The sequence below is a fragment of the Puma concolor genome, chromosome A2, assembly GCF_028749965.1.
Source record: "Puma concolor isolate L17-30 chromosome A2, mPumCon1.1.hap2, whole genome shotgun sequence".
Lineage (NCBI taxonomy): Eukaryota > Metazoa > Chordata > Mammalia > Carnivora > Felidae > Puma > Puma concolor.
The window spans coordinates 70,226,143-70,236,226 of NC_141668.1; the positions used below are offsets into that span (position 1 = coordinate 70,226,143).

General features: G+C 38.0%; 1 non-coding gene across 1 annotated transcript; it reads right to left on the minus strand.

Moving 5' to 3' along the window:
- Positions 1 to 8,967: 8,967 nt before the first annotated feature.
- LOC112867135 (U6 spliceosomal RNA) lies at positions 8,968 to 9,074 on the minus strand. The gene has a single exon (XR_003224177.1). It is a non-coding gene; the product is annotated as a U6 spliceosomal RNA (small nuclear RNA).
- Between the last annotated feature and the right edge of the window lie 1,010 nt (positions 9,075 to 10,084).

The following is a 10,084-nucleotide window of genomic DNA, read 5'->3' on the forward strand; positions in this document are numbered from 1 at the left end:
TTAGCACAGAGCCTGACGTAGGGCTTGAACCCACAAACTATGAGATCATAACCTGAGCTGAAGTCGGATGCTTAACCCACTGAGCCACCCAGGCATCCCTTGTTTTTTAAATTCCACATATGAGTGAAATCGTACGGTATTTATCGTCCTCTGACTGACTTATTTCACTCAGCGTAATACACTCTACCTCCATCCATGTCATTGCAAATGGCAAGATTTCACTCTTTCTGATGGTTGAGTAATATTCACTTTCTCTATCCATTCATCAGACGGACATTTCAGTTCTTTCCATAATTTGGCTATTGTTAATAGTGCTGCTGTAAACATTGGGGTGCATATGTCCCTCTGAATCAGTATTTTTGTACCATTTCAGTAAATACCTACTAGTGCAATTACCAAATCATAGGGTAGTTCTATTTTTAACTTTTTTAAAAGCTTATTTTATTTATTTTGAGAGAGATAGAGCATGAGTAGAGGAAGGGCAGAGAGATAGGGAGAGAATCCCAAGCCAGTTCCTGCTTGGGGTTCAATCTCATGAACCCTTAGATCATGACCTGAGCCAAAATCAAGAGTCAGTTACTTAACTGACAAAGCCATTAGGAGCCCCTATTTTTAACTTTTTGAGGAACCTCCATACTATTCTCCAGAGTGGCTGCACCAGTTTGCATTCCTACCAACAGTGTAAGAGGGCTCTCCTTTCTCTATATCCTCGCCAACAATTGTTGTTTCCTCTGTTGATAATTTTAACCATTCTGACAGGTGTGAGGTGATATCTCCTTATAGTTTTGATTTGTATTCCCTGATGACGAGTGATGTGGAGCATCTTTTCATGTGTCTGTTAGCCATCTGGATGTCTTCTTTGGAAAAATGTCTATTTATGTTATTTATGTCTTCTACCTATTTCTTAACTGGATTATTTGTTTTTGGGGTGTGGAGTTTGATGAGTTCTTTATAGATTTTGGATACTAACCCTTTACAGAAATGTCATTTGCAAATATGGAAAAGAGGCATTTTTTTAAGAGTTAGTTAGCAGTTGTGGGGGTTTATGGGATCAGGAATCATGAGTGGATGAAAGAGGATTTATAGATAATGCTGTTTCTTGGGGAGAGAATCAAGTCAGGGAAAAGAGTTAAGAGGCTATTCCGGGATGATAATTGGATATTTAAAAGGGAGGGGGGTGCATGTGTGTGCCTTTCAAAGGACCTGTCTTTTCAACTTTAGACAGAACTTCTGACTTTCATAAATCCTCCTTCATGACAAGTGCCATACACATGGATTCACCCAGTCATGTTTTGGGCCTGGCTACTATGCTTGCTTCTTGTAAGTCCTTGGCTTTGGGCTGAATTTCCCACTCACGAATTTACTCTAGGATGCTGATAATCTAAGCTCTTTCAAGTTGAAGTGTACTAATGTGAGCTGGCATGGTCCATTCACATCTATTTCATTTGATGGACCATGTTTTATCACCTCATGTTTGACCTTAAGTAGCTGACATAGGCCTTTTCCTGGGTCAGGTCAGGATTTTCCTCTTCTGTCTTGCAGCAAATGCTCTTAGGGATTTGATTCTACCTTGCTGATCACAATGGAGCAGTGCAAGTCTGAGGAGGGGTGTCAGCATCCAGAATGGAAAGGAAAGATTGGTATTAAGGAGTACTTCAAATGAAAACTTAACAGGATATTGTAACTAATTGGATGTGGGTGGTGAGAAGAATCTGTAAAAATAGGTTTTGTGCTTCAGAGACTGATGAAATGGTGCTATCTATAATAATATGAGTGGAGTAAGAAGAAGGGCTTATTTTGGGGTAAAAGATATTGACCTTAAGACATCAGTGGGGCATCTTGTCAAGTATGTATAGCAGAAATTTGTGGCTTTACTGGAAACATGAAAGAGCCAGGTCTGGGATAGAGGCTAGTGATTATTGAAGTTCTATGACTAGAAGAAGTTTCAACTAAAAGAGAAAAGAAGGTGGCTTTAAAATGGAAGCTTAAGGTATGCTCCCACAATGGAATGGCAAGAGGACAGGAGTCTTTGAAGGAGACTAAGCTAACCTTGTGAGAAAGGAAAGAGGACAACCAGCTGAGGGCTTTGTAAGAGAATATGAAGGAAAAGACAGTGCCCAAAAGTAAATGATCAAAAGTCAAGGAATGCAGAAAGCTTGAATGGTAAGAAGACTGACGATTGTATCTAATGGTCAGGAAATTGCTGCTCAGCTGGGAACAGTAGTATCAGGAGAGGGTCAGCCTAGTTTATCTTGAGGCCTTGGAGGAACTGGATTTTGTAGGGGTAGGAAGAAGAAAAGAGCTTAAAATGCTATCCTGGTATGAACGTGAAACCAGCATGCATGGCCATGAAGAATGGGCTATCACGTGTGTCAACAGGGATGGTAATACATAACTAAACTTGAGACAGAAAGTTCTATCTCCATAAAGTTAGTATTCTTTAGCCACTAAGCAAAATAGAGTACAAAGGTTGGAAGCCAAAGAGATTGTAATGGTCTCATAATATAAAGTTAACCATACATAGTTATTGTTATAATTTAATCTATTTATTTTAATCCAACAACTCAGCACATTTCCAAGAATAAGCAAAAGCTGTTATACAAATTTGTACAAACTTAAGATCCAGGGCCAGAAAGACTAGGTCCAAAGATTTCAGTTGGAAAGGACAGTGAACACAAATGTTAAAGAGTGAAACTGTATTCTTAGCCTGAAATGCATTCCTTGGCCTTCCCTGTGCTAATAGTATCAGTGTTTGTGCAGCTGCCATTGACACTGAAGCAGGCACACACATTAGCATTTGATTAGAAATCTGTATCACATACATGGCTGATGATGGGCACCAACTTCAGCTGCACTTAACTTACGACACAAGTGAATGTGGGCAGGGATCTGACAGCTACAGAAAGAACACTACCTCTTCCTCTTCACTGGGCAAGTAGAATGACACATTGTCACTTAACCTCTGGGTTTCATTTCCTCATCAGAAAAGTGAGGGAGTTGGATGAGATTATCTGTCTTCTCCTTCCAGAAGTAAAGTTCTGTAATTCTCTGACTCTAAGATTCATCTTTTTATATCCATTGAAGAATTAAAAGTTCACTACAAGATGTCTGCTGAGCTTTTGATAAATTTATGTTTGAGAATAGGATGGATGAGTACAGTTTTTGCAAGCAGACAAACATTTATGTAGAATGGTAGTCTTTAAAATTACTGATTTTGTACGTCCATTGTTAAAAAATGGAGCACAGGGGCGCCTGGGTGGCGCAGTCGGTTAAGCGTCCGACTTCAGCCAGGTCACGATCTTGCAGTCCGTGAGTTCGAGCCCCGCGTCGGGCTTTGGGCTGATGGCTCAGAGCCTGGAGCCTGTTTCCGATTCTGTGTCTCCCTCTCTCTCTGCCCCTCGCCCGTTCATGCTCTGTCTCTCTCTGTCCCCAAAATAAATAAACGTTGAAAAAAAAATTTAAAAAAAAAATGGAGCACAAACTTCAATTATCATATGCATATTTATTTATAAGTTATATGCATATATTGCTGGGTTTATAAAAATATTAAAAAATGGATACCAAAAAATGACAAACGTACAGCATAACAATAAAAATAAGTCAAAAGCAAACTTCTAGGGATTTCCCTCAACATTACATCTAAAGTGTGATTTTGTACCCTCCCTCGGACAAATACAACCTACTTTGGAGATGATTTTGAATAGCTATTTGCTACCTTAACACTAAAGACTTAATAGTGTGGGAAATAACTTTTCCACATTAGCAATTATTTTATTTGATAAGAAAGTCTTTCTAAAACCTAAATATATTAAATTATGAAATAAGAGGAAATTAATAAAACATGGTCATTGCTTGCTTTTCTAAAAGACAAATACTTCCAGACAGCATATCTGATAGTAACACCTGGAAGGTAAATCTGATTTTTACCAGCAACGTTAGCAGAAGAATCTGATTTCACATGAGGAAAAACCAGGATAATAACCAAAAATCCCACGCACTACATTTGATTGAAAATAATCAAGTAAGAAACTTGAGTGTTACCACCTCTGTGGTGTAATTACTATTATTAAGCACCAGAGGGTTATTTCTGTCAACAGGACTACCTGCTTACTAGCCATCTAATTTTCCTTGCTACCTTTTGCCAACACTGAGATTGTCCTTGTGCTGTCAGCTGTATCTCTTGATATAGCTTTGAATGTTTATGTTTGAGATTTTAGACTATGTAGAATAGATTCACATACTACCCTATTATAGACAGGCACATTCATTGGGGTCTAAGCTATCTAAATTGCTAACAATCTTCAATGCTAATTCACCTAATTCTACTGTTAGAACTAGAAGAGGCAAGAATGATTTTTCTGACTGGTCAAATATGTACGGCAAATGGTGGAAAATAAGGGTAGGCCTACAGGTCATAACTTTAAACAAATCTAAATAACTTGAATCAGATAAGAAGAAATGATTCACATCTACCATAACAAACATAAGACACATATCTATACTATCTCATGGTTTTAAGAAGGCATTGAACTTGTTGGTCCTTTACTCTAGAAAACAGTAGTTTAATATCAACTCTGTTAAAAATAAATTGCCCTTTTTAGCCAATATTATTCATTATATAAATAAATAAATAAATAAATAAATAAATAAATAAATAAATGCATTTGTTCAAGTAATTGATTTTCTGTATTAGGATTCATCCCCAAAGCATGGTAACTCACTTTCAGCAAAACAGGACTGACAAGAGAGGCTGGACCTGGGTCTGTTCAGGGATCCTTCATCCTGGGCTGAAGAGCACAAAGTCAGGGGACACCTTTGTGGCTCATTTGGTTGAGTGCCCGACTCTTCATTTGGGCTCAGGTCGTGATCTCATGGGGTGAGACTGAGCCCCATTTTGGACTCTGTGCTAATAGCACAGAAACTGCTTCAGATTATCTCTCCCTTTCTCTCTGTCCCTACCTTGTTTTCATGCACACATTTGCTCTCCTCCCTTTCAAAATAAATAAATAAAGTTAAACAAAAAAAGAGAGATACAAAGTCAGTTCAGGAACCATGTGGATTTCCATGGGTCAACCCTGATTCATTCTGATCTGCCCTGACCCATCCTTACCTGCCGTGGTCCATCTTTCTCATTCCCAATTGAGAAGGAGAATGAGGAAGTGCTTTTAACTGCAGTCAGGATTGATTCAGGTACAGAAGAAGGGTAGTATATAGCATTTAGTGTTTTATGAACAAAATAATACCTTCCAAGTTCTATTGCACAGAACTTGAAGGCCTCAGTTGGAGACCTATAAATGGCAGAATAAAAGTTTTTGTGGGAATGTACTTTTGCCATCCATTTATATCTTGCTCTGTATTTGGAAGGGCTGGAAGGATAAAATTTGCATTTCTCAGATTCCTTTGCAGCTAGGATTTTGGATGTATTATGATATGCAATTGAAAGAAAATTTAAAAGTAAAAGGAAATTAAAGGCTATCTTTTTGCAGCAGTGGCAGCTGACAGCCAAGCTCTGGACTCTCCATTTCCCTGTCTAGTCAGCAGCTTCATTACTGGGAGGGAGCCAAGTTTGTGTCAAATGCATTAGTAGTAGCAGTAATTGGCTAAAATCTGGTTCATAGCTGACCTTAAAACCAAAAGACCTGTGACTTATGCTTTTCTAATCCTTCCAATTATTGTGTAATCACCTGGTTTCCTGTATTAAATCCTTTTCTGCTGGAAATACCTAGATGGTCTCTGTGTTCTGTATTAAATCCAGAGACAGAGAAATGTTTGACCCATATATATCTCTGAAGGCAACCTCTATGTGGGTTGGAATGACTATGTTTGGGCACAACTACAAGCTTATTGGTTTTCAGATCAATATGTGTTTTGCCACAGTAGGTCTTTGCTGGGAAGTTAAAACTTTGAATACATGTTCTTTCTCTAACACCTATTAAAACTCAATTTACAAAACATACATGTTTGAGATAGGTTAATTCTTCCTTCCTCTATTTCTTTAAGCTCTATTCCTGCATTAAAATTTCAAATGAAGTTATTGCAAGTTAAGTAAAGGACTTTCAAATGGCCCTTACATAACAATTAGAGTGACCAATTTCTATTAGCATTTATAGCCAGAAAAAAACATTTGTTTCCCTTGGTAATTTTTTTATTTAATTTTTTTAATGTTTATTTATTTTTGAGAGAGAGAGAGACAGAGCATGAGCAGGAAAGGGGCAGAGGGAGACACAGAACCTGAAGTAGGCTCCAGGCTCCAGGTAAGCACAGAGCTCAACGCAGGGCTCGAACCCACAAACTGCAAAATCACCACCTGCGCTGAAGTGGGATGCTTAACTGCTTAACCGACTGAGCCATCCAGGTGCCCCTCTTTTGGTAATTTGATAATAAGAATGCTATAACCTTTCTTTCCCTTATTTTGCTCTGAGTCTCAAAAGCTCAAAGTCAAATTGGAAATTAACTATAGCACTCTTCTTGGAAAAATCATTTTTATTCTATTTCCTCTTGGTTTCTGATCATGTATCTTTATTTTAACTATTACATGAATTAAGAAATATATATATGGAATTTACTTAGAAGTAAGGAGTAAAGGATATCTGTACAATACATTAAAAACCAGAACCATTTTCTTCCCACTTTGTTTTAGTAACTGCTTTTAGCCTCATTGCTCTTCCATATGTAAAGTCTAACAGTATCATTTTATCTTTACCAGACACTGATGCAAAATCCTCTTGGATGGTGTGCTGTATACAGGAAATAAGAGCTCTAAGAAACTCTTCTGAAAACCAATTATTTTCTCAATGCTTTACAATGCTTTAGTCCTAAAGCTGATTCACAAAAACGTGTGATTCAAAGTGAAGCAAATGAGTATTATAAACAACAAAGAGTTAACCTTAAAAGTGAGAGTAAAAATGAAACATGAAAATCCCTCTCAGCTTTTTTCTTTCTAATATTCTCCTCACACAATTTCCTGTTAGTCTCTCTGGCTTTTCTGAGAGATATTATTTTCCTTTCCAGTACCAATTTCAGCAGTGATGGCCTAAAAGGTTCTGGTGCCCCAAGTGAGACTAGATTATAGGACTCCATATGGGGTCAAAGATAGGAGGGTTCTTAAGGATTTTTACCAACAAAATAAAAGCGGTGGGGTTTCACTTCACTTCAAAGTAAAGATACCAATACAAGCAAATGCTCCTCTTGTCATATTGATAAAGAAAGAGAAAGACCCCTCCTGTCATTCCGGTGGAGTCACTGACGACTTGAGTGGGAAATTGAACTATAAACTGGGTGTTTTGTGAAATTCTCTGATGAGTATATGCCAAGTGGAGTGGAGAACACACACACACACACACACTTTTGAGATTGAGAAAGAGATTCTTATGTGTTTAACAATACATGACTTTTAGTAGATGACTAGGAGGTAATAATATAAGCGCCAGAAGCTTCTGGGAAAGAGTTCACCATCAACCTCAAGTTTACCTCCTGTTGTGACACAGGAATTAAGTGATCACAGAGGGGAGGTAAGGAGCAATGAGAAATACACTATCTCCTGTCCATTTTTTTCTTTTTGAAGGAGTCTTGTTTTCTGGGAGTCCCAGTATCTTTCTGGAGGACCAGTAAGCAAAGGGGCTCCTAGACTTCTATCTTTGCCTTACTATTTACTCTCTCAATATGCACAAGTTGCTTCTAATGACTATTAGTAATCTTGCTCATTGGACAATGGTAATCGTGAAAGAGGGAGGAAATAATTAGTGCTTTTGAGGATATTGGAGTAGTGACACAGAATGTTTGTATTCAGTTTTCCACTCTGATGTCCAGAAAGCCAAATACGAGTTTCATTAAGAATTGTTTTCCTTCACTTACCAGTATTCTTCTCATTTCCATAATAGGTAGAATCAAGACTAATTCAGAGAAGGCTTGCTTGCTTAGAAACTTGACTTCTTCAGGACCAGGAGAAAATGATACTAAGAGCTATAGCCAGAGGCTCTTTCTGGCTGTGTTCCTAGCTGGCACAGCACAGGTTTTGCAATCTTGATGGCAGACCTCGATGGTGTTCTTGTCACTTCACATCTTTAAACCTTTGCATTTTCATATGAAAAATAGGGATAATGATAGAGTATCTCATACGGTTGTAAGAATTAAATAAAATGATGCAGGTAAAGTGTTTAAAGCCTGGCACATACTTAGACTTCAAACGTGAGCTTCTGAGGCAGTTTCAGACACTAACTCCTGCTGCTTCCAATATCCTTCTTGTGGTATCTCTTGTTCTCTCTGTACATCTATGCCTTGCTCTCCTCCCTGATGACTGGCTACTTATCCCTATATGTTTTATTTAAAATTTAGAGGGCGTTAATGTGATTAATTGATTACGCTAATTACTGTCTTTTTACTGCGCGGAATCCCTGAAAATCATCTGCCAGCTGAGGGTACTCACAAAGGAAAAATAATATGAGAATATGCTGTTATTACAAGATACTTTATTTGGGGACCATTAAAAATGCCAATCAGTTATTATTAATGCTTCAATAGTCTCCTCTATTAATTAGTCTTGCATATTCAGGACTGAAATTAGGCTTATGATATACTTGTGTTATTTTGTTTTATTTTTCTTTCTTCCTCCCTCCCTCCCTCTCTCTCCCTTTTTTTCTTTCTTTTCTTTCTTCCTTTCCTTCTTTCTTTCCTTCTTTCCTTCCTTCCTATCTATCTATCTATCTATCTATCTATCTATCTATCTATCTATCTATCTATAAAAATGTGGAATGCTTCGGGGCGCCTGGGTGGCGCAGTCAGTTAACCGTCCGACTTCAGCCAGGTCACGATCTAGCGGTCCGGGAGTTCGAGCCCCGCGTCAGGCTCTGGGCTGATAGCCTGGAGCCTGTTTCCGATTCTGTGTCTCCCTCTCTCTCTGCCCCTCCCCCGTTCATGCTCTGTCTCTCTCTGTCCAAAAAATAAATAAACGTTGAAAAAAAAAATAAAAAAAATGTGGAATGCTTCACAAATTCACGTGTCATCCTGGCACAGGGGCCGTGCTAATCTTCTCCGTATCCTTCCAATTTTAGTATATGTGCTGCCGAAGTGAGCACTATGTATTTATTTTTTTTACTTTAGAGTTTTTTTAAGTTTATTTAAGCAATCTCTCCACTCAGTGTGGGGCTCATATTAGAACCCTGAGATCAAGAGTCACATGCTCTTCTGACTGAGCATGCCAGGTGCCCCTTACTTTAAGTTTTTTTAAACTCCAGTTACCAAACAGCATTATACTAGTTTCAGGTGTACAATATAGTAACAGTCCCATAAATCACCTTGTACCCATCACAACAAGTGATCCCCATCACCTATGTAACCCATCCCCCTACCCACCTCCTTTCTGGTAACCATCAGATCATTCTCTATAATTAAGAACCTGTTTCTTGCTTTGACTCTCTCATTTTTTCCCCTTTGCTTGTTTTGTTTCTTAAATTCCACATATGAGTGAAATCATATGGTATTTGTCTTTCTCTATCTTACTTATTTCACTTAGCATTATACTTTCTATATCCATCCATGTCATTGCAAATGGCAAGATTTCATTCTTTTATATGGCTGAATAATATTCCATTTCACTTGGCTGTCCACTGGCTCTTGTAAATCTTGGCTATTGTAAATAATGCTGCTGTAAACATAGGGGTGCATATATCTCTTTAATTAGTGTTTTTGTATTGTTTGGGTAAATACCCAGTAGTGCTATTGCTGGATTGAAAGGTAGTTTTATTTTTAATTTTTTGAGAAACGTCCATACTGTTTTCTACCGTGGCAAGCACCAGTTTGCACTCCCACCAACAGCGCATAAGGGTCCCTTTTTTCTCTATAACACCCGTTGTTTCTTGTGTTGTTGATTTTAGCCATTCTAACATGTGTGAGGTGATATCCCATTGTAGTTCTGATTTGCATTTCCCTGATGATAACTGATGATGAGCATCTTTTTATGTGTCTATCGGCCATCTGTGTATCTTCTTTCGAGAAATGTCTGTTCATGTCTTCTGCCCATTTTTTAATTGGATTATTTGGTTTTTGGGTGTTGAGTTGTATATGTTCTTTATAAATTTTGGATACT